This window comes from Chinchilla lanigera, unplaced genomic scaffold (genome assembly GCF_000276665.1).
Source record: "Chinchilla lanigera isolate Chin_1 unplaced genomic scaffold, ChiLan1.0 scaffold00089, whole genome shotgun sequence".
Taxonomy (NCBI): Eukaryota; Metazoa; Chordata; class Mammalia; order Rodentia; family Chinchillidae; genus Chinchilla; species Chinchilla lanigera.
Window position 1 is genome coordinate 4,469,948 of NW_004955490.1, and position 24,584 is coordinate 4,494,531.

Consider the following 24,584-nt stretch of genomic DNA (forward strand, 5'->3'; position numbering starts at 1 on the left):
ACATTTAAAACTATTAATATCCTATTTTACTCAGCAATTATTTCTTTCTAGAAGCTTGAGGTTTTTGTAGTCCCTGCAAGAATAGTTTATAGTTAGTGAAAAATGGTACTTGGGATTGGGGGGTAAAAGGTCTATTTTTAAACTTCAGATTAGACTCATACACAAGAACCCCCATGGTCTTTCTCAAGATCTCACTTCATAGATTTATTTGAACATGAGGACATGGAGACCTGGGCAAGTTAATGACTTCCTGGGAACATAGGGCCAGAAGAAAAATCCAGGCTTTGTTATGCCTAGGTTCCACATGAACTCTCTGAGTATTTGTATCACTAGAAAATACACTTGCTTGTGGCATATGTATCATTAGAAAATATTAAATGGACATAATTTCTTTAGAATAATCTTTGATGCAGTACTCTTTTATACCAGTAGTACAGCTTCCATCTTTCTTTTAATCAGTTATAAGGAAATGTTTCTGTACTGCCACTCCAGATGGGCTCAGTACAATTCAAAATTCAAGTTTAAAATAAGTGTATTTTCAACTGATCAATTTGTAGGGCAAATTTTAGTGTGTAATTGAGCTTCTTCACTCCTATTCTTCATCACCACTTTTACCAAATTCAGTTTTACCACACCTGTCTCGCTATGTAGACTTTTGCATGGTCAGAAAACAACAAATCAGCAAGCGTTTGCCACCATTACCCATAACTTCTCACTTCCTCTGCACACACTTCACACACACACACACACACACACACACACATACATACACACTATCTGTTGCTTGTTCCTACCTCTTGAGTTTTCTTCCCTGCAGAACTAGAAATAGGAATAAAGAAGGGGAAATGTATATAGATGAGGGCTGGGCTGAACAAGTTACTTCATAAGTAGTGTTAACTAGAGGTAAATTGAGAGGAAATCTCCTTTTCATTGTTTTGGAAAGGATAGCCATTAGCATGACTGCTTTGTGTCCTTACGGACCTTAGTGTTAGCCTAGAATGAAGCATATAGTTTTCTAGCTGGAAGGAACCTTAAAATGAAACATCTCCTTCAACTTCCTCATTTGCAGGCCAGGAAATGGAGATGCAGAGGTAAAATAATTTCTTCAAGGTCACATAGTTGGCCAAGGGCAGGGCTGGGATTAGAATCCACATCTTTTTCCTCTTATTCCAAGGCCTTTCCCCACTAACCAGTATTGCCTTCCACTGGGCTCCTGAGAATTCTTTCCCAGGGTCATGTTGCATCCTGGAGCCATATGCTGCTGTTGTGATCTCAGCGGGAAATCCATCTGACAACCTAATATGGTCCTTTCTCCTTACATTCACATGATTCCCATCTACACAGGCTGAAGATGTTCTCAGAGAGGGAAGAATTGAGCACCAATAGGAGCAATGATCCATTCAGCTCAGGGATCACTGCCCCTACCTTGAGGCGCCCCCTCAACTGACCCTAAGTTCCTGCTCTGTCAAAATGTTATGGAAGACTAGTTGTCCATCTCAGCTCACCTCATGTCATCTCATACTAGTTGATCTTCCCAAGCTACAGGAAAGTTTGTTTCCAAAGCAAGGAAAGCAGAAAGGAAGAGTAGAATAATAATTCTGTTGATCTTGACTTTCTGCAATGGCTTTTCAACATTTTTTTAAAAACCAGGGTGGTTACCATTACTACTGGCAATAATTCCTTTTAAAATATGTAAGACCAGCTAGATAAAATACTCAGTCTTGCTGTGGTTGCCCTCATTCACAGTGTCTCCATAGCCATCTTGCCCTAATGGGGACAATTTCCAGGTATAAGCAAGGGTTTGGGTCTAAACTGTACCCTGGCTGATGTTAAACATTGGGTCCTTGTGTTTGCACTAAAATAGCAAGCAGTGTGCTCTTCACACCATACGTATTTTCCTGTGTACACTTCTCCTGTGGCCTTCCATGGTAGAAACCAGGGCAATGAGGTCTTAGCATGGTGTTTTCTCTGCAGCAAGTCTCTTCTCTGGCTCTAAGGGATATCATTAATTGAATTCTAAGAGAGCTCCTACTAGGCTTTCCCCACTCCCTAGGTATTTCTTCACCTTTCTGCTTCTTCTCCTCAATCAGAACTAAAGAATTTCAAAGTGGATATTAAGTTATCTCTCAGATTCTTCCTAAAATCACTTCCCTCAAGTTTTAGACCAGCAATTCAGTGCTTGCTTTGGTTAGTACTATGTCTTCATCGATAATGCCTACAATATGCTGTGTAGAGATGTCCCCGATCCCTCTCACATGTTATTCTAAATGGAATTTCTTTACACACACACACACACACACACACACACACACACACACACACACTCCTCCTTGAGATGGGTGAATGAGCATGCCTGTATTGCCCAAATGAGCTCCAGCACAGTGACAGGAATGTTTCAAAGAATCATCCAAACCCAGAAATATCTTTGTCAAGAGACTTCCCCAAACAAAATCACTAGGACAGTGTGGTTTGGGTGACCTTCTCTCTTTCCTTTTTTCCAAGGGAAGGAAGGAAGGAAGAAAGGGAGGAAGGAAGGAAGGAAGGAAAGAAGGAAAGAAGGAAGGAAGGAAGGAATGAAGGAAGGAAGGAAGGAAGGAAGGAAGAAAGGAAGGAAGGAAAAAAAGGTGATTGTAATCTGTTCTTGGACACATTGGGCCACTTGGATCATAGCTAAATCTCACTCATGTTTTGCCCTCACCGAATTAAGAGACTTGGATTTTAGGCTCAGACTGATTTCCTATGTAAATCATTTGTGGTTTGAAGGTCACTTGGGGCAAAGAAGGGGCTGGCATCCTATACATTGGGACATGGAACCCAAAGAGGAAAAGACTAACTACTGGTCCAGCTGCTGATGGTATGTTAAGATTGATCTGGACACTCTTTTGTAGCAATAGAACCTTGGAAATGGAGACTCTCCTGGGTCTCCTAGTATGGGGTTTAAAAACTGTCACATCCTTAACTGGCCTTTGAGGGCAGCCCCGTCTACTGTTGTGTAGCCCTAATGTAGGCATGACCTCCTGGAACAAGAACAGCTCATTGATTCTTCATGCCTGTTTTTTGGCTGGAGGGGCATCCGGCTCTCTGGCTTTTGCTGGCCCACACCAAGTAAATTGCTCTTTGTCAGCCCTTAAAGGCTGCAGTTATGTACTAAGACAATACAAGTCATTTCTTAAAAATGGATATACAATTTTATTCTTCCTCTGGCTAGCAGACCTTACTTTACCAGTAGGTAAAAGGCTAGAGAATCTTGTTACACCACAATCAAGGCACAAATATGGGGAGGAAAATGCATTTCTAAAACAACAGAGCACTGACCCCAGTGAGAAACCTACTATGGGCTGGGGCTGCCCTGCAGGCTTCTAGCCCCTTCTACTTTTCCTCATCAGAGACTAACAAGCTTTTCCCCCATAAGCCTGTCTTTCAATACACTTGACTGAAGAATATATCCCTGCTTGTTCCTTCAGAAAAACGTGCCTCCCCACCCTGTCTCTCCTACCCAGGGCCCTAGAGCTTGCTTTCATCCCCAGACATCTAATGTGATCTTCACACCCAGCCTCCCGGTGTTACTTCCTGCTTGTTTTCCTTGTTTAGGATCTATGCAGACCTCACAATTTGGCGAAGCTAAGTGTGACATTTGGTTCACTTTTGACAAGACTAATTTTATATCCTTTAGTTTATTGACTTCAACTTCTTCTGGAATTAAAAAGAGTTTTTTCTTGCCTTGAATGCCTGGGGCTAGGGGAGTATAGAACTCCCTTTGGGATAAAACATCTTCCTATTCCTGATTAGAAGGGCAGGTTCGTTGGGAGAGGTCAGATGGCGTGAGAGAAGTCAGAAAAATACCTTATAAACTAAGGCAGACTTGAAGGCATAGGAATGTATCATTTCTGGAAAATAACCCAAGGGAATAAATGGCTTTGCGCCACTCTACCTCCTAAGCATCTCTTTTCTTTCTCCATCTAGTTCCTTATAATTGCTCTCTGTCTATCCTCTGTGTTATCATTCTCTTTCTATAGTACAGACATGCACTCTTTGTTCTATGCAATTCTTCTCTCTTATTATCTCTTTTAATTGTTACCCTTTCTCCTTGCCTTGGCACTGAGTGTACGCTTCTTCTTAGCCTGTGATTTTTGTCTTGGGATTGATGAGGAGTTATTTTCAGACTCAATCCACTCTGTTCCTATCCCATTCCAGTCAGAAATATATTGGTGGTAATCAACCTAATCCTGGCCCTTTCTTCTTTTTTGTTTTCAGTCTGAGCATATTTTCTCAACAATTTTCTTAAAGTGCATGTATCTTTAGGTTTTGGCCTTCCAGGCACTGTACAGAATATTCTGTAGTTCCTTTTAAGTCTGCCATTTTGTGGAGTAATGAAGGTGCTCAGAATTTGTCAGTTGAACAGAAAAATCCACCCATGGACTCCTATCAGCTAAATACTATTAGTTGATTTTGTTTACTTTGCTCATAGTTTAAAAAGCTGCAATATAATATAAGGAGAGACCACAAGTAATTGCTCCTGTCATTTGGTTTGGCTGGGTTGGGGGTGGGGAAAATGGAAGAAATCTGTTTAAAGTTTTACCACTACTTATTAAGTAGGCTCCCTGTATTTACCTTATGTTTTGAGTTTAACAGTTGTTGAGTTTTTAAAGATAAATTGGTCAGTAATTGTGGTTTATTTAAATGAAAAGGGTATTTAGCCAGTCCATACTATAAAAAGAAACATTCACTGAATTGCAACATATTCTTCCTTCAGTTAGGATACTTACCTAAAATTTTTACTTTTGACAACTTTTCATGATCCTGCACAGGCAGTTTACATATGAGCAATTAGTTGGTCTAAAGAAAGAGTTCATAGGTGCTAATTTTACAACAGACTGTAGAGCCCCTGGGAATGTCATTGCTTGACAATACCATATGGAATGGCAACATTTCTAATGAATTTTCATTGTAAACTCTTTTAATAAAGGGGTTTGAGCAAGTAAGAGATCATGCCGAAATGTCTCTAATGTATGGTCCTGTAATATATTGCAGCTTGAAGCCAATGATCTCTTATGACTTGTACACAATTAATGCATGTTTTGATTGAATTTTGCATTTCTCATGCGTGGTAAGTTCCTTAAAACATTTTTGGTCACATTTTTGTGCCATTAAACTTGTACAGAAAATGCTTTTCGGCCATTGTCAAAGGGGGAAAGTTTAAAATGGAAACAGCCCGCCCTTTCTGCCCTATAGATGTAGTTAGACGTAAGTAACTGTAGCAAAACAGTTGTAATTGGTGGTTGTAGTGTTAGAAGTGTTAGCTTGCTAGTGACTAGCTTTGGAGAGTAAATGCATGGTATTATACAATCACATTTCTTAAATAACTCATTTTAACCTCTGGAAAGTATATATTCTTCCTCGTGGACCCTCTTCCCCTCCCCCTCCCACTCCCTGGTATCTTACAATTGTAAATAACTGATTAAGGGGCCAATAATTCTCACCAAGAAAAGTCAGAAAAGAACAAATAAACCGAAAAGGGAGAGAAAATTTTTTCTCAGCAGTTGTTGACCATTTCTCAAGAAATGGCATGATGATCAAAGATTCAGATTCCCATTGCATAAAAAAATCACTGGCAAATTGGGAATATCTTTGGCCCTTGGATTACATTACAGAATTGAATATCAGAATTGCACATAATTCAAAGACAATAGACAGTGATATTCCAGATCCTTGCAGTAGTTTTGAGGAATTTAGAGGCATCAGAAGGCTCAGCTTGATCAATCACCAATAATTATTTGGGAAAAAAAGAAAAGGAAAAGAGAAAAATACAATGAATACTCAGGGGGGTTAGCCACCCCTTAGATTATCCAGAAACAGTGAGAACGTGATGGGTTTACGTGCATCGCTGATTGTTTCCCAGGCAATGCACTCTTAGGCTGTGATTCAAAGGCAAAATTCCGAGGAGACATTCTTCTTTTTGGTTTACTGTTCCCACTTGGACTGGTGGGTTAGGTGAGGCCCAAGTAAACTGATTGGAGCAAACCCTTTTATCTCCTGTGCCTGGTAACATTCCTCTTCCCCTTCCCCACCCCATTCTCCTTCCATAATTTGATGAGGGCTCTTTGGTCAGAGGACTTCCAGGTTGTCTAGAGAAGTTAACCATTTGTGTAAGGTGTTGTGAAGTGTGAATGCTGCAGATATGCAGTGTTCAACACCGGGCAGCCAAAGAGCTGCTCTTGCAATCATTTTGGCTTTGATGCTCTGTTCTCCATAGCATTCTCATTTCTGTGTACATTTGCAAGATGTATGTAATGTCAATTTCCAGAAATAAAACTTGATTTCAATATTTTTGGTTGACATTCTCTTTTTTAAACCATCAAGTCAGTGATCGTATAACCGCAATATGTCCAAGCTGGCAGGAAACAGACATTATATTGTCAAACCCCTTAATCTTATAGATGAGAAAGCTGAGGATCAAGGTATGATGGAAAAACTATAATTAACAGCACAGCACATTTGTAGCATGTAAGATTTTGGCTCTCCTTCCAAAGTTGAACAGGAATCAAATACCTTATTTTGTATATAAAATGCTTTACTCAAAGTCATTCTGTGTCACCATGATAGGTGACCACTTCTAGTGTGTTTTCTAAGGTACAAAAAAGACTGTGTTCCTCAAAGATCTCTGCTTGTTACTTTCAATTCATTTAACACTGTAGTCTTTCGTCCTCAATAGGTTTATAGTATAGGTACTGTCTTGGAGGAGGACCACATAGATATCTTATTCAGCCTTGGGCACAAATGATTAAATATTTTTCTCACACTGTGTTTTAATGAGATCAAGAACACAAGGAACTAGGCTTAGGAAAAAGTTGATCTAGAGGATGGGAAGGAAAAGCACAGAAAGAAGAGGCTGAGATCTTGGGAAACACTTTGGCCAATTCTGCGAGAGCTAATCCTACAGCTCCCACTCGACCTATGTTTGGAGACACAAAGATGCCAACATCCCTTAAGTACTCCCAAGGACTAAGGTGAGTAAGAGTTCCTCTTCCATACAGTATTTTATCAAGCAGCCCCACGGCCATCACTATGGTGAAGACAATGATAGAAGATGGAGATAGGGCTTCTTAATGTTCATCTAAACAAAAGTTGGATGCAGCAATCAGACTAGTTTGGTCTCTGCAATAAAATTTTTATAATAAAAATTTTCACCAGACTGTGGTGGAAAGAGAAAACTAAGGACAATGCAGTGGTGTTTTTTTTTAAAGAACTAATATACTCCATTTAATGGATTACCTTAGTTTTGATATAATATCATTTTACCTTTTGGTCGTTAAAAATATCCTTTTTTTGTGAAATTTTGGCTATGGTAGAAGACAGGTATGTATTTGCTTCTGAATGTCCAAATGAGGCAAGTTTTCTTAGTCTGTTAGTAATATGGAATGATAAAGTTTGTTTTGGAAAATTGGTACATGCACTTAACATATGTTGATCATTTCCTATGCTACTATCCCCTCATCTCTTTTTCCTCTACCTTTCCCCTCCTCCCTCTCCAAACATCTACTTTCTAGTTTCCTGACATCTCTCCTTTACTTTAATTAATTTTTTTTTCAGGTTTCTCATATGAAAGACATGAGACCAGTAGAATAGAGCAGAAGATGCAGAGAAAAACCCATGTACCTACAACCTTTTAATTTTTGACAAAGGGGACAAAAACATATGATGGAGAAAAGACAGCCCTTTAACAAATGGTGCCAGTAAAGCTGGATATCCACGTGCGGAATATTTAAACTAGAGCCCTATCTCTTCCCCTGTACTAAAATCGAATTAAAATGGATCAGAGGCCTAGATGTAAAACCAGAAACTTTGAAATTGCTAAAATGTAACGTAAGGGTAACACTTGAAGCCATAGGCACAGGGAAAGACTTCCTGAATAGGACTCTAGTAGCACAGGAAATAATAACAAAATCGACAAATGAGACTATATTAAATTAAAAAGCATCTGCACAGCAGAGGTAAAATCTATATTTACAGGGTTCAATTCAAATGAGTCTGTCTTTATTTCTTTTCTTTTTCATTTCTGATGATCTCTGAAGTCTAGGAGTTTAGCAACCACTGGTTTAAACTAAGAGAATGGAGAAATGGAGACCCCAGTAGGGAGTGAGTTGTAAGAAAACGGGTGTTTTGTTTCTGAGGGAAACTCTCACGAGCACTCAGTCCTCACTGTTTGCCCCTCTGCTCCCTCCTCAGATTCTCTAAGTGCTCCCTCAGCCTCCCCTCAGCTTTCTTTTCTGCGCACAGTGCGAGCGGCAGTGCCCACACTGCTAAGCAGCACCATCTAGGAATTTGACAGAAATGTATATCCTTTAGCCCCACTCCATTCATATATATATATGATTCTGGGCGAGGGGTCCAATGGTTCTGTGTGAAGAAGCCCTCTAGGAGGATGCTAAAGATGGAAATGGTGGTGCACACCTATAACAGTAAAACTCTGAGAGGCTGAGGCAAGAGGATGCAAGTTGGAGCCCTGCCTGGGCAATTTAGTGACTTAGTGAGACCCTGTTTCAAAGTAATTAAAAAAGGGCTGGAGATGTAGCTCAATCTCAAGGCCCAGGTTTCAATCCCCAGTGGCACAGAGGAAAAAGCAAGTTCTGAAGCTCTTTCTTATCAGAAACTCTTTGCTGTAGTGAATTCCACTTCCTTTTCCCCAGGACGCAGTGAGAACTTATGTAGCATGTGTAATTTCATGAGCTATTTGAGATAAAATTTGCATCTCTCCCCAAAGGAGAGACTCAAGAGACTGTTACTTCTGGTAGATCACCATACATTTAGGGTTTTCCTTGCGGGGGAAGGCAGCCTTTTCAAGCTTGAGATGAAGGCTGCATAGGTAAAGGCATGCTGAAATAGATCTTTGCAGCTGTTTTGGGAGTCCAGATGGGGACAGAAAGAGACTGTGTTAAGACCAGAGCTGCGGGTGTGGGTGGGGGATTGCACTGTCAATGTAAAAGTGGCACATGGATACAAGGAGGAAAGGGAAAGAGAGAAAGCCTTGATTTGAGCAATTCAGCCCAGGCTTCTCTTATTCCCAGACCCGCCTCTGCTCCGGACAGCTCACTAGCCTCTCACACACCTCCTCTTCTGACTTCAGCCCTGGCTCTGTGGTTCTCATTCACACTTCAGTCTTGCTGACAGAATCTACCCTTCTTTCTCTGCCTAGAAAAATAGCCTCTGAATGCCCTTCCACATTCTCTCCACCTGTCTAAATCTTGGATGCAGCCAAAACCTACCAGCAACGGAACTTAAGGCATATTTATAAGAAAAACAAACTCGAACATGGAGAAAAACTGACAACTTTCTATCCTGAACTTTCCAGGGCAGTCCTGATCTTATGTAATTTTTTCCTTTTCCAAATAAAGGTGATGTGTTAAACACATAACTAAAGGTGATTTAATTTTTCTACCTTTCTAAAAAAGGAGTTTATCACAAATCAGAAAACAGCCTTCATCAGGCCACACATCAGCACCGAGGACTTGGAAAATGAGATTTCTTTGTAGGCAAGGGTTTCCCCAGGTTTCCTTATCAACTTATCTGGCACCTCTCTTTTGGAATCCTTTGCTAGTGTGGGAGAGGTTATGTACCCTTCATTTCTCACATCCCCTTTTCAATACTCTAAGAGGATCTTTCACATTGTTTGATTATATAAAGCCTGATTGCTTTGAAGAGACTGAGTAAGCAGATAATTTGTTTGAACACTGGAAGCTACTGATTTACTCCAATCAAGAAGTCCTGAGTTAAATTATTGTAATCTCCCCCTGCCCCCTTCACAGCTCTGGATGATTCTGACATACTTCTGCCAACTGGAAGGGGTGTAAGTACTGGAGTTTTGATGAAGTACCCCGTTTGCTCTCTCCAGAAATGATCTGGTGCATATAGAATTGCAGAATAACAAGGGCAGAAAGGCCTTTATAAACCACTTGTCCAATGTTCCTCAAATTTCTCTGGGGATCTAAGTCAGGTGGAGTACTTACTACAAATCCCACTTCCAGGACCCTATCTCAGTCCCACTTCGTCAGAGTTTCAGATAGCAGCCTGGAGAGCTAGCTATATTTTGAACAAGAGCCTTATTGATAATTTCATCTGGGAAGTTTGTTTCAGCTTCCAAACTTTGCTGAAGATAGCATCACCTGGGGATCTTGTGAAAATACAGTCAAACTTAAGAGAGTTGGTATGGGAACTAGAGTTTATATTTATCACAAGCTACCCATGATGCTCTATGTTTCTGGTCTGTGGCCTGTACCTTAGGTGGCAAAATGCTAAGTTCAAGCCCATCATTGTTCAGAAGAGAAGGAAACTGGGGCCGGGGAACCACTGAGACACTTGATCAGAGTCAGAGATGGCTAGCACTGTGGACTCCTGTCTCCCAGCCCGGTGCTCTTTCCATATGATCAGGTTACCAATCACCACCAAGCACTTAAAGCTGCCCTTCTGCAATAACAGTTTCCAATCAGGAGCTAATTAGAAAAATGATGCTTCTTGAAAAGGAAGTAATCCTGGCTTGTTTCAGTAATAAATGGGCATGGTGCCACTGTCTTAGTTAATTTTTCCTCGTTGCTGAGACAAAAGACTTGATGCTCAGAATTAAGGAAGAAACAGTATACTTAGCTCACAGTCTGTGGAGGTTTCAGTCCATACTCGGCTGGCTACAAGACAGAGTGGCACATGGCAGAGGGCAACAGTTTATAGCAGTGGAAAACAGCAAAACCAAAAAGATCCAAAAGGGAGGAGCAGAGAACAAACCTTTTCTCTTCCTTTACATTGTATGCAGGCTCCCTGCCCCAGGGAGGGTGTAGCACTAACACTCATAATCCCAGCATTGCACCATGAATCAATCATAAACTCTAGAAGCCCACCTTACGAGTGAATGAGGTTTTCTGGGGGACATCTAGACACAAATCATAACAGGCACGGAAAAGACAAAGGACAGAGAATGGGACAAAATCTATTTCTCATTTTAATTGAAGACCAAGGTCCCCTTACGAAGAATATGGGTGGGGGAAAAAAGTTAGGTCATGCAATGTTCTCCTACATCATCCAGGGAAATATACTAAACAAACAAAACTTCACCCTCCAAAGCCTTATGGAAGTGCTGTGATGGAGGCAGTGCTAGGAGCTGAAAGAGCTCAGAGGAGGGGCAGCCTAGCTTCTGGAGTAGGGTGATGAAGGCTGCTAGGTATTAGAGCTGGTATAATAAAGTATTAATGATGAAGAATGAGCTAATAATTACCCTGCCTAGAATAAATCTTTAGTTTAATGGTCCCTTCAAGCACTCGCTTTGCTGAGGAGGTGAAACTTGAGCTGAGTTTTAAACAAGTTGGAGTTTGTTAGGGGAGCGGGGTGCAGAAGGACAGGGTCATTTCAGCCAGCAAGACCAATTTTGACAGAGGCAGAGGCGCATTCCAGAAAGCCCTCCAGTGAGGCAGAGGATCCTGGGGTGTTTAGTGTAGGGAAGTGAGTGGATGAAAATGATGGTATGGTCAAGTAGGACTCATTCCATTGGCAAGCATGCAGCATTCTCTGTGCCAGGCACTGTCCTATGCTCTAGGAAGTAAATGGACATGGTTTCTCTACTCGAAGAGTTCCCAGTTTAGCTAAGGCAGACAGTAATCATGGTATCCTGCCTTGTGCTATGACCTGAAGCAGCTCAGAATGTCAGGAGAATCACTTAATTCACCCTGAAAAGGGATAGGAGAGCCTTTTTAGAGGAAGAAGACATGTTAACTGAGACCCAAAAAGTAACTAAAAGTCAGCTGGAGGGAGGGGGAATGTTCCACATAAGGGGAAACGTGTATATGAAAGCCTTGAGCGAAAGCACTGTATGTTTGAGTAACCCGAAAAAAGTCCAGCAGGACTGAAATGTTGAGCATGGTAGAGTAAAGGTGGTGAGAGATGACACCAGAGACACAGACAGAGGCCAGATCATGTGTGGTCTGTAATCACATTAAGAAGTTTGAATTTCCCCTGAAGAGCACCCTAGGAATTACCAAAGAGTCTGAAGCCAGAGAGTGGGATGAGCAGGTACAAGTTGTAGATAGATCGCTTCTGCTGTCGCCATGTGGAGACAGGACCTGAGGGACATGAGAGCAGGAAACAAGGAGTGCACTGCAGGCTGAGGTCATCATCAGAGGAAAAAATATGATGACTTGGACAAAGGTGGAGGCTATTAGACAGGGAGATGTGACAATCTGGAGAGACCTTAAAGAGGCGGAGTCAACAGGACTTGGAGAAGGGTTAAATCTGTGGGAAGGTGAGGAGAAAAGGCTTAAATTCTGGCTGGAGAGAGGTGAGTGAAAGAATATGCATGCTGGGCCAGGAAGAACTGAGCGTCATTGGGAAGTCTGGGGGGCCTCCTGCTGGGCAGAGTTGGGCTCTCACAGAGCCTGGGCTTTGGGCACAGGGTGACCTCAGGCAAGAGGATGATGAGGGAATCATGCTCCTGCTCTTCAGCACTGCTCTGCCTAAGAGTGGACTTGGCCCTGGCTGCCCAGGCCTCATTGTTGCTGCAAAGTGAGGCCTGGTGGGAGGCGCTTCTACATGCTCAGCTCTCCCTTGGCATGCCAGCACAGTGCTCAGCAAACCCTGCACTTTTTCCAGAACAAGGCTCACCTATCCCAGAAGGTGTGCAAAGTTATTACGACATTTACAGACTCAGAGAGGTGAAGTCACATGTCAAGATTAATGATCTGGCTTCTGTCCACCTCTCTGGTATCATCTCTCACCAATCTATCACACTCAACATTTGAGCTATGTCAGACTTTTTTCCAGTTGTCCCAACACACGGCAAACAAATGGTAATCTGATGGTCTTTCTATTAGACTGATTTGCCTCTTTGCAAAATATTGGTACGAATGACTTTTACAGTAATTTGTAACACTATGGGTACCGAAAAAGCAGAGTTTAGTCTCTAGTTAGACCAGCAAAGAAGTTATAAGTAGATTGGTGGTTGCTGTCTCAAGATACAGCAATGTGAAAAGGTAGGTCACATGGGCTTGGACAGGGCAGTAAGAAAGTGGTAATTGTTAATGGTAAATGGTACTTAGAATGGGGCCCCTCCTCTCTAGAAAAAGTCCGGAACCAATAGGGTAAAGGTAAAGCAGTGGCCCAAAAGCTTGTGGTGGGGCACGGGGTCTGGAGGAGCATCACCATGAGGGTTGCAACTTAAGAACATGGATCTCAAAGGACTTGGAGAAATCATTTAAACTAGATTTCAACTTGTCAGTGTAGATTTTGCCTGCTTTTTCTGTATTATAACATTTCCTTTGTCTTAAAAATTATGACCTGATGTTCTCACTACAAAAAAATGGTATGCAAGAGAAGTAATACATATGCTTATTTAGCTTGAGTAAATCATTCTACAGTGTTTACATATTTAGAAACATCAAATTGTACAACATAAGTGTATAGCTTTTATTAGTCAATTAAAATTGTTGTTAAATGTGTGCTAGACAATTAAAAGACAGGATCAAAAGGCTGAACAGGCAACCAATGATATGGCAGAAAATAGCCACAAACTATCCAGGAAATACTATCCAGAATTATAAAACATTCCCAGAACTCAGCCAGGTGTAGTGATACATGCCTGTAATCTCAGCACCAAGGAAGGCTGAGGCAGAAGGGCTGCAAGTTCAAGTTGTAGTTGGGCAACTTAAGGAGACTACCTCAAAATAAAAAATAAAAAGTGTGGGGATGTAGCTCAGTAGTAGGGGGTCCCTGGGTTTTGTTTCCAGTACTGAAAGACAAAACAAAAACTGAGACAGAGAGAGAGAGAGAGAGAGAGAGAGAGAGACAGAGAGACAGAGAGACAGAGAGACAAAGAGAGAGAGACAGAGAGAGAGAAAGACAGAGAGAGAGAGAGAGACAGAGAGAGAGACAGAGAGAGAGAAAGGAAATTTCTGTAACCCAACAACAGAAAAGCAGCAACTTGCTTTGAAAGTGGGCAAATATTGAATAGGCATTTCTCAAGAGATAAAGAAATGGCAAACACATACACAAAATAACACTCAATAGCACTAATCATTAAGGCAATTCAAAATGCAACTGTAAAAAAATAAATAAATAAAAAAATGCAACTGTAATATAACCTTGTTCCCATTAAGATGGCTAGGGGCTGGGGATTTAGCTCAGCGGCACAGCGCCTGTCTGGCAAGCGCAAGGTCATGAGTTCTATTCCCCGTACCGGAGAAAAACCAAAACCAAAACCAAAAAAAAAAAAAAAGAAACCCATTAAGATGGCTATTATTTGAAAAAAAATAACAAGAATTGGCAATTATATAGAAAAATTAGAACACTTGTGCTCTTGTTGCAGGAATGTAGAACAGTGCAGCTGCTATGAAAAACAAGATGGCAATTCTTCAAAAAAATGAATGTAGGGGCTGGGGATTTAGCTCAGTGGCAAAGCACCTGCCTGGCAAGTACAAGGTCATGAGTTCGATTCCTGGTACCGGAAGAAAAACGAAAAACAAAAACAAAACAAAACAAAACAAAATGAATCAAAATTATCATTTGACTCAGTGATTTCACTTGTGGGGGTATCCAAAAGAACTGTAAGCAAAGACTCAAACAGATATTTGTACACACATACTCAGAGTGGTACTGTTCACAATAGCTAAAAGGTGGAAGGAGGCGAAGTATCCATACACAGTTGAATGGATAAATGAACTGTGGAATACAAACACAAAAGAGTATTATTCAGTCTTAAAAAGGAAGAAAATTCTGACACATGCTACAACATGGATGAACCTTGAAGACATTATGCTAAGTGGGATAAGCTAGCCACAAAATGTGAAATATTTGAATGATTCCACATATACAAAGTATCTAGAGCAATTAAATTCATAGAAATAGAAAGTAAAATGGTAGCTACCAGAAGCTGAGGGAAGAGGGAAATGAAGAGTTGTTTAATGAATACAGAGTTTCAATCTTGAAAGACAAAAAAGTTTTGGAAATATTTTGCAGCAATATTTAAAACTTCTGAACTAACTGTTAAAATGGGTAGGGTAATAGGTTTTATGGCATGTGTAATTTAAAAAAACTATAAGGTCTTAATCAAAATGTAGGCTGAGATCTTTATTTCCAGGAGTACCTTTCGCTCTCCCCAAACTTCAGCTTCTCCCAACTGTAAGTCTTCCTGAGCATTCCTAACCAGCCTCCTCAGGCAATGCAAAGGGAAAGATTCTGAGACCAGGATCCTTCAAGACTCCGCCCTTTCCCCCTGCATGCACAGTCCCTCTTCTTTTGTTTATACCCCATGGATATGCTGAGTAGATTTTGCGTGTGTTCATAGAATGTGAATTCTCAGAGTCCCTGGATGAAGTCTGTCAATGAGAAGGAGAAAAGTGTGCAAAGTTTGATCCAGTTCTGTAAATTATAAGGAGCTCTGTGCTTATCCTCCAGCAGTGTAGTTGTGTAGATTTCAGGCAAGCCCCTGCTTCCTCTAAAACTGTCTTTCAACTGCAGGCACAGAAACAGAACAAAACACAATAAAACAACAACAGCAACAACAACAAAAACCCGTCCACCCGTGAATGGCACTTTGTAAGCAGGTTAATATATAACACTTTACAAAGCCAGGCAGGGAGCAGGTTTGCTTTTCCAGCAGTAACCACATCAGGGGTGTCAGATGCTAATAATCCCAGAATTCTGTGGTCCTAGGCTTTGAATTTGCAGCCAAACTTTGGGATCCAGACATGGAGTCTAGTGATGTCCAACCTTTTCATTACCAAAGATTTCTTTTATTACTTTCCCTCCATAGGCTGCACAATTGGAAAGTTTTATATCTAGCAAAGCTACATTTATTTATGGAACAATCTATTTTCCCAATGTTTTACTCACTCCGAGCTTTTAATCCACAAGAGATAACCACACCAAGCTAATATAATTTCAGTCAAAAGCAAAGAAACGTGATATTGTACTTAGCCTTCTGTGGTTTTGTCTTGGCTGAGTGTACAATTTCTTCAAGACTATTTTTTTTTAACACTGAGCACTACATTAGTGGAACGAGTTACTGCTACCTTCAGAGACCCCAGATTGAGAACTGCCAGTAGGAGATGGGGGAGCATCTACAGGATGGCTACCTGTTTAAGAAGCTTTGAAGTCCACAGACCACTACTAAAATAGAATATGTTCCCTAGCATATCTCCCTGCTTCATTTCACTACTCTGAGTTTAATATTCCCATGTAAAGGAAATGATGAAATGAATCATTATAAGACAACAATTTAAAAACATATTTGCCTGGCGTCTACATAGGTGCTTTCTAGTATGACATGACAAGTCTCAGACACAAGGATCTACTCCTCCCTAGACCTGACTTTCCCCCAAACTAATGCATCCTCCCTTAGATCAGAAATTTTATGTGAGACAGCATCTAAGAGGCTCATCTAAGTCATACATTCCTTATCACAAAATACACATGGACACATTTATGTATTTGTCTGTGGTGCAATACTTGAAGCTCTTGAGGTCAAGAGGCTTGCCTGATTTTTCTCTGTCTCTCTGAATACCTCCAATCAGTATAGTGCTGTACCTGGCTAGATGAATAGTTCAGTCAGTGAGACTAAATTAAACTGTGTTCTCCTTAAAAGAAGCGTACCTTATTTATTTCTATGTTCCCAATGCCTGGCACAATGTGGTCACTCAACAAATGCCCCACTGAAGATGAATGGATAGATTCCATGATCAAAGGCATGGTACTCGGAGCCAAGACACCATTATAGGAACACAGGTCAGGGGCCACAAGTAGAAGCCCTTTCTTCACCATTTATACATCACCATCCAGTCCTGCTCTTCTGTAGCTAATTATTGGTCATAATATTTCTTTCTGTGAGATTCAAAATAACTCCTTTTTCTTCCCCTACCACATCACTTTCCCACCTTACCATTGCTTGCATACATAGACCCACATGCACTGGTCCAATAAAGACATGAGTGAGAGCCCCAAGACCCCATTTTGGAAATGTTGCTGGCCTTTGCTCTAAAAGAAGCTTAGAATGGACTGAGAATGAATGCAGCCTAGACATGTCTTTCCCTGTGGTGTCACTGGGTGTAATTTAAGCAGAAGCATTCCTGCAGTTGTTACACTCAGGCAAGTGTGGGGAATGAAACAGTTGTCTGTGACTGATTTAAACTGTGGTTTTTGACAACTGTGCTCTGGATTGAAGTGTCCCATCTGTTAATTTTAGTGTCCAAGGGAACTGTGAACATGAGCTCCAATAGCAGCAGTGTCAATTCTGTGGGGTCCTTCACAATTTAGGAAGAGTTTCTATCCTCAAACCAAATTGGGCATTTTTTTACATCTAAGTGCTGTAAAATTAATAGAGTTATTTTTGGCAGGATCCTGGAATGCAGGGAAACTGTTAGCAGAACACGGAAGGAGCAGCAAAGGAAATGAGGGGGCATCTTTTCAAATAATTAAGAAATAAGCAAGACTATCCACATGCAAAGGTCACCAAAAGGTCCCCTTCTCAAATTCCTATCTCTAGCCCCAATTTCACCCCTTCCCCACCCGCTGTGTCTAAACTCAAGGTCCCATTACAGCTTCTGCTTCTAGTAAAGTCACTGAGGACTCTCAGTCACATTTCAGCATTATTAAGATATCAGTGACTGTTAGTGTTCTCTGTGACTTTGTCTGCCAAGTGTGTGCTTAGTAACACGAGGAAAAGTATACAGTTTGGACCAAGGAAGGAAAAGGGACTAGTAGTAAGAGAAAAAAATGCTTCCTAGGGAAGGTAGTGCTGGGGGAGATGATGCCAGTGACAGAAGGTGAGAGCTCTGTAGGCAGAAGAGCAGAACGGAAGAAGTGAGGTCCAAGGAGAAAGGAGGGCAAAAGTGGAGGTAATGGGACCCAGGCTACACAACTCCCCCATAGGTGGACACTTGTTTGCCATCTCCATGAAAATGAGGTTTCAATTACATTACCCACTCCCAGTGGCAACCTTCCCAGCTGCCCACTTTACTAAACCATGACTGTCCTCATGCTGTAGGTGGCCAGGCAGGCTCCTGTGTCTCTGTATAACAGCTTGCAGAGCTCATGTAAACTCCTAACTCTAGATTGAGGCTCTATTGCTTCTCGGCCTTTTGGCTAAAATCAAGCGCAGATTTAGGTTCTGCCTGGTCTGATCTCTCCTTAGTTGTCAGATAAATTCTGAAGCCCAGTTCCACCAACCCCTCCTCACGATACTTCCCTGAAGCCCACACCAGCACATATCACATTCACACATGACTCAAGATCTTAAACTCTACAGAGCTCTTTTCCCCATGCCTCAAATGCCTGCTTTCTCTAAAAGCACTATTATCCTTCCACATACAGATCAAGTTTCAGCTATTCTGTAGAGGAGCGCTATACCATTTAAGTCGATGTAAAATTGTCACACTAATCTTAGAAGAGTTTGTGGATATTTGTTGATGTGGGTGTCCTGTTCTTCTGGATGGCTGTCTCAGGATTAGAAGCATCTAGAGAGGGAGAAATAGAATGAAGGAAGAGATTCATTAAGAATGCCTCCCAAATTTGTGTTCAGCGAATCATGGCAGCAGGGCACAGTGCATGTGACCAGGCCTTGTTAGGAGAAAATGTAGATTGGAATATTAGCTCTCCCTCGGAGAGACCCATCTTACTATTAGGAAGGCTAAACAAGACAATATACAAGAAGCACTTTGCACATGATAGGTTCTCAGTGTGAAATGAGTGAGAAGTACTAAGGAAGAGTTTGCTTCCTGTGCTTGGAATATCAGCTCACTTGGCACACTCTGCCTGTGTTCACTGTCTGAACCTGTCACTCCCGGGGCTTCTCCACAATCCAGAACGCTCATCACTTTATGACCTTTTCACTTTGTTACTTGATTTAAAAGGTTAAGATTTAGCCAGACCTCAGGGTGGCAGTAGACCTCTTGTGTACAGTGGAGACAGGTGTCAGGTCTGCACTCTGAGCTTTGGTTTTTCTTTTTCTTTTCTTTTCTTTTCTTTTTTTTTTTTTGTACTGGGACTCAAACTCAGGACCTTGTGCTTGCCATGTAGGCACTTGTGCCACTGAGCTATATCCCCGGCCATGAGCTTCGGTTTTTCTTGTTGGTAATGTACTGTACTTCACTATCTTTTATCATTCCCATTTCTTACCTACATCTCCCTACACTTCATCTTATCAAATTGAGGCATAAACTTCAAGGCTCCATTCAATACTCTCCATCCGTGCTCTGTCATCTCTAATACACCACACATGTATTTGCACTTAACTCTACTACACAATGAATTGTACGAAATGGGAACATTTTACTTCATTTTGTCTTGCTTCCCCCAAGCAGAACGGAAGCACTCCAATCTGAGAGCTAGGGATAATCATGTTTTGTTTCATTTCTATATCTTTTCATTCCTTCAAAAAGCAACTACTATGTACAATAGCACTGGGGCTACAGAAGCAAACTTGAAAATAGTCCTTGCCCTCAATACGAGACAAAAACCTAGCTAGGTATGGTGACACATGCCTGTAATCACGGCACTCTGAAAGCCAACTTAGTGACTTAGTGAGACCCTGTCTCCATCAATCAGTCAATCATTGAATCTATTGATCAATCGGACCGGGATATAGTGCAGTGCAAATACTCTGGGTTCAATCCTCACTACCACTAAAACAAAGAGGTAAACAGTTTAAAGATTTGAAAATTTGAAAGGAGCGCTATACCATTTGAGACAGCTGGCCAAGAGACAGTATTCAAGGTGGACAAAAAGGGATGCGGAAAAGTCCAGAGAAGGAAAAAGGCATGCCATATTCTGGGATGATTGAGTACAGTATAGAGCGGGGTTTCGCACATAACAGAAAATAAGGCCAGAGGTGAAGTTAGGCATTCTCTAAAGGGCTTGGAAGCAACGGGGAGGCAAAAGAAGTTCTATTACAACAGTAATCACATATTTTATTTCAATTATTTTCCCACTTGTCAGCTTACTATAAAACAGCGGTTCTCATCTGGGAATGCTTTTGCACCCTATGCAGGTGACATTTGGCCATGTATGCAGACATCTTTGGTTGTCATGACTTGGGTAGCGTTAGTATGTTCTAGTGGGTACAGATGAAGGATATTTCTAGACTTTGGACAAAGCATGGAATATCCTCCCACAGCAAAGAATTATCCAGTCCTACATGTCAATAGTGCTGAGATTGAGAAACCACATCCTACAACACTACTTGATTCTTGAGGGCAAGAACTGTCTATATCTTCATGATCCAGCAGGTTCTTAGATATCATGCATGCCTGAGTGTTTAATGAATATTGAATGAATGAAAGGGTGGCTGACATAAGATCCTTTATTGGGAAAAGTGTGTATGTGAATAGTCACTGTTCTAATTACTGTCTTTCCCAGCACATTCCTAGTATGTCTGTTTCCACGTATTAGAATGCAGCTCCATAGGGCAGAGAACTCTAGCTTGTTTATTGTGGCTCTCCAACAGCTGGGTGAACAATTAACAAAAATTAAAAGTTCATAAATATTTGTTGAATGAATAGACTTGATGGTTGGTCATAGGGATAGAAGACAGGGAAAACCAGGGGTTGAAGTAGGTGGGATTGGGGCTAGGGATTTAGCTCAGCAGCACAGCGCCTGCCTGGCAAGCACAAGGTCATGAGTTCGGTTCCCGGTACCAGAAAAAACAAACAAACAAACAAAGAAATGAAGTAAGTGGGATTCTTTCTTCTTCTCTGTTAAAATGTACAAAGGGGAGACTGACAGGATATCTTGGTATGAATTTCTTTGGGTTTATTCTGTTTGAAGCTCAGTCAGCTTCTGGATTTGTAGGTTTATATCTTCTCAAATTTGAAAAATTCATAGACTCTCTTTCTGAAAACAAGATTTTCAGCCTTGTATGTTCTACTCTTTCTTTCCAGAACTCCATTGGTATGGATGTTAGCCTTTATGTTAATGTCCCACAGATTCCTGAGACCCTGTTCCTTTCTTATCAGTTTATTTTCACTGATATTTCTTCCACTGGATAAATTCCATTGACCTGTCTTCAAGTTCACTGATTCTATCTTCTGTTATCTCTACTGCATTGATGAGCCCATCCAGCAAGTGTTTTTAGTTTTTGTTTGCGTTTCCAAGTTATGTAATTTCCACGTGGTTCTTTTTTACATTTTGTGGTTCTTTGTTGAGATTTTTCCATTTTTCATTTGTTTTAGGGAATTAGTATTTGCATGTTGAAATGTATTAACCTTGCCTCATATCACCTTGTCCAGTCTATTTGCTACTAGATGAGAGCGGAGATTCAGCTTACTGCTGGAGTGACACTATTCTAATGGGAGCAATGGAACTCTATCTGTTTTTGCCAAGCAAGACCTAGAAGGTTGGCTCCCCACTCAGCCCTAGTGAAACCCCAGATGAGTGGCATGTAGTTGCTTCTCTAATATCTAACTTGAATAGGATGAATATTGATAAAACTTTTTTTTTGTTAACTTGCACTTTTCTCAGGTTTGTGGCTAAGAGGAATAGGCTTTCCTTGGGACAGCTCTGACTGTAACTGCTAGAAGTTCCAGGTTGGAAAAATTTAAAACATCATATCTGAGATATACAGGAAGAAAAAAAAAAGACCAGAGAACTCAAGGCTTTGCTGAGGTGCTTTGATTATCTTCTTCCAAACATTTGACCTTCCTGTGCTTGTTTGTCCAGAAATTTTTAGTTTTAATGAGAGGACATAGGCTGGGGGTGGAAAATGGGACTGTTCTATCTGGTCACGATGCAGGTCAGGGATGTGCATTTTTTTAACCTTACTTTTTTCAGGCATCCATCAGGGTAGCTATCACCTGCTAGGAGAGGTGCAGGGATGCACGTAATCAAACTGGTGGCCAGTCTGAGATTTCTTACTTTTCTATCCACCATGAGAGTCTCACAGTGTTTTCATATCTATGAATCTATTGGATTTTCACATCAACCTAATGAGAAAAGTACTATTGGTATTATCTTCACTTTATAGAAGATAAAACTGACACACCAGAACTTCAGTAGTACCAAATGGTAAAGTTTGGCATTTTAGCCCAGTCCTCAAGACTCTGTTTAGTACTCTTTGTTGCACACATTTGGCATGACCATCATCCTGAGCTATTCACACCGACATCCTTTTAGCAAGTGGGTACCAGAGTTTTCCAGTTTATGTTTTGCCTTACATTTGATCCATGCAGATGCAGTCTAGTTTATTAGCCAATAGATAGTTTTGAAGTGCCCAGCAGTGTGACTACACAGTGAATATGTCCTCAAGAGTCACTTGTGTCTCAGTCACCTCAGTCAGTGGAGACCAGGAAGACGGGTCTGTGTTCTCCAGATGTTGCGATCATGGAGATTTAGCAGAAAAGCTAACGGGGACCAGGACATATATAGTCACACAGTACTCTGTACTTACGGGAACCTCATTCCTGATTTGATGTTTTGGATATGTTGTCTTGAAATTCTTAATACATTCTGAAGAAAAGACTTCACAATTTCATTTTGCACTCACCTTCCTATTATTATCTGGCTGGGGCCCATTATAGACTGGTTTCTGGGAGTAGAGTTCATTCTGCTAGCAAAGAGCAGAGGAACTTGCAGAGTCATACCCTTCAATAAAAGTCTCCCAAGCATGAAATCTGTTCCTTCAGATTTCATGCCATGGTCCCATTCCCTTGTACTCAGTCAGGCTCAGTGACCTGTGCTGCTCCCAGGGAAATGGTTTTTCTGAGCTGAGACCGGCACTTCCATCTTGCCTCCAAACCTGGTCTGAGTCATTCAGCTCTACCACCATTATAACTTCAACTGTTGAAAAAGGTGTTTTATAGAGAATTTGACTTATAGCAATAATCTTCCATTAATATTTGTTTGATTCTTCTTTGTAAGAGAGAATCTTTTTTTTTTTTTTTGATGTCTTATACTCTGAGTACTTTGAAGATAATGATCCACGATGTATTAACCATTGTTATTCTCTTACTATTTTGGTGTGATATTTTGTTTCATTGCTTCATAAGATTAAAAATGGAAAAGAAAAAATAATCTTTCTACTACATATCATCTCTCATAAAAGTTTTTAAAGATAATTGTATATTCACATGCAGTTGTAAGAAACAGCACATAGATCCTGTTTTACCTTTTTCTCAGGTGTCCCCAGTGGTGACATTTTGCAAAATTCAAGTATAATACCTCAGTTAGGATATTGCCCTTGTTACTATTCACTCACATTATTCAGATTTCTCTTCTTACTTATACTCATCTACAGTTTCATCATATTAGGTTCATGTATCCACCATCACAGCTCAGATACAAACAGTGCCGCAACCTACTTATAACTACCTACTTATAACCACAGCTACTTCCCTTCTATAGCCCCTATCCTCAAGCTTTGGCAAACACCAATCCAGTCCCCATTTTTAAAACTAGAACATCTGTAATGTTTTCAGTTTGGAGCAATTACAAATATCACTTTCATTTCTGAACATGTATTCACATGAATTCACAGCCAAGCAAATGCTGAATAAAGCAAGATTTATGTTTTTAAAGTTTTTCAATCTGTATTAGTCAATGGTTATTTTCAATTTGGAGGCAACATTGTTTAAGGGAAATCAGAAGGTTTATAGAGTTGGAAGAATTTTTTATTATTTGTGGGAGCAGGGGTTGAACCCAGGGACTTTGCACTGAGCTATATCCCCAGTGTTTTTAAATTATGTTTTTAAAATTTTGAGACAAGTTCTCCCCAGGTTGCTCAGATGTCCAGGCTGGAAGAATTACGTTTGAGAAATGGGCTCTACTATTTCCTCCCTGTGTAGCCTGAGGCTGATTACTTAACACTCCTCCACACATGTTCTCCAGAGGTTAAAAAATACCTCTGTCAGAGTTGTTTTGTGATAAATAAATGAGACAGCACATGAAGGGTTCTAAGACTTTGGTGCTTTTCATACCACAGTTTCTTCCTTCTTGCATCCAATTGAAGAGAGGAGGGGAGTCTAAGACTATGAAAAGTCAGAACTGTAGATTTTTTAAATGGAGTTTTAATATTCCTAAGTATTTACAACAAGGGAAAAATAGAACAAGAATGGCTGTACAAGCAGGACTTATAATTAGCTTAATGAGGCTTCTAAAGACCTCTAGGAGGGAACTAGGAAAATGTCTTTTAGCTAAATCATATAAGACCTTTTTCTATCCCCCACTCACTCTTCCAACTCAGAGGAGGCTTAATTAGTTTAGCAACTTTTTTTCCAAGATCCCCTTAACCCAATTTTTCACAAATCCAAAATTAGTGGAAGGTAGATAAAGACATTTTACTTGGACAGAAAAAAAAGAATCCATCCCCGTCTTGGAAATTTTTCTAATTCTGTTTGTTTTTAACCCCTTCCCATTTTATGCTCAGGCTTAATGACAACTCAGGACAATCTCCTCCCATTTTTTCCTAATTCTATAAGCCTTTCCAGCTTTGAAGGGACTATTTATGGATATGCAGCTCTGACAAAGATACTGTAATTTTCTACCACACCGCCTCATTTCCCAAGTTTTGAAATACAAGAAAATAGTTTTACTTCATTTTCTAAGTGTGTGCGTGTGTGTGTGTGTGC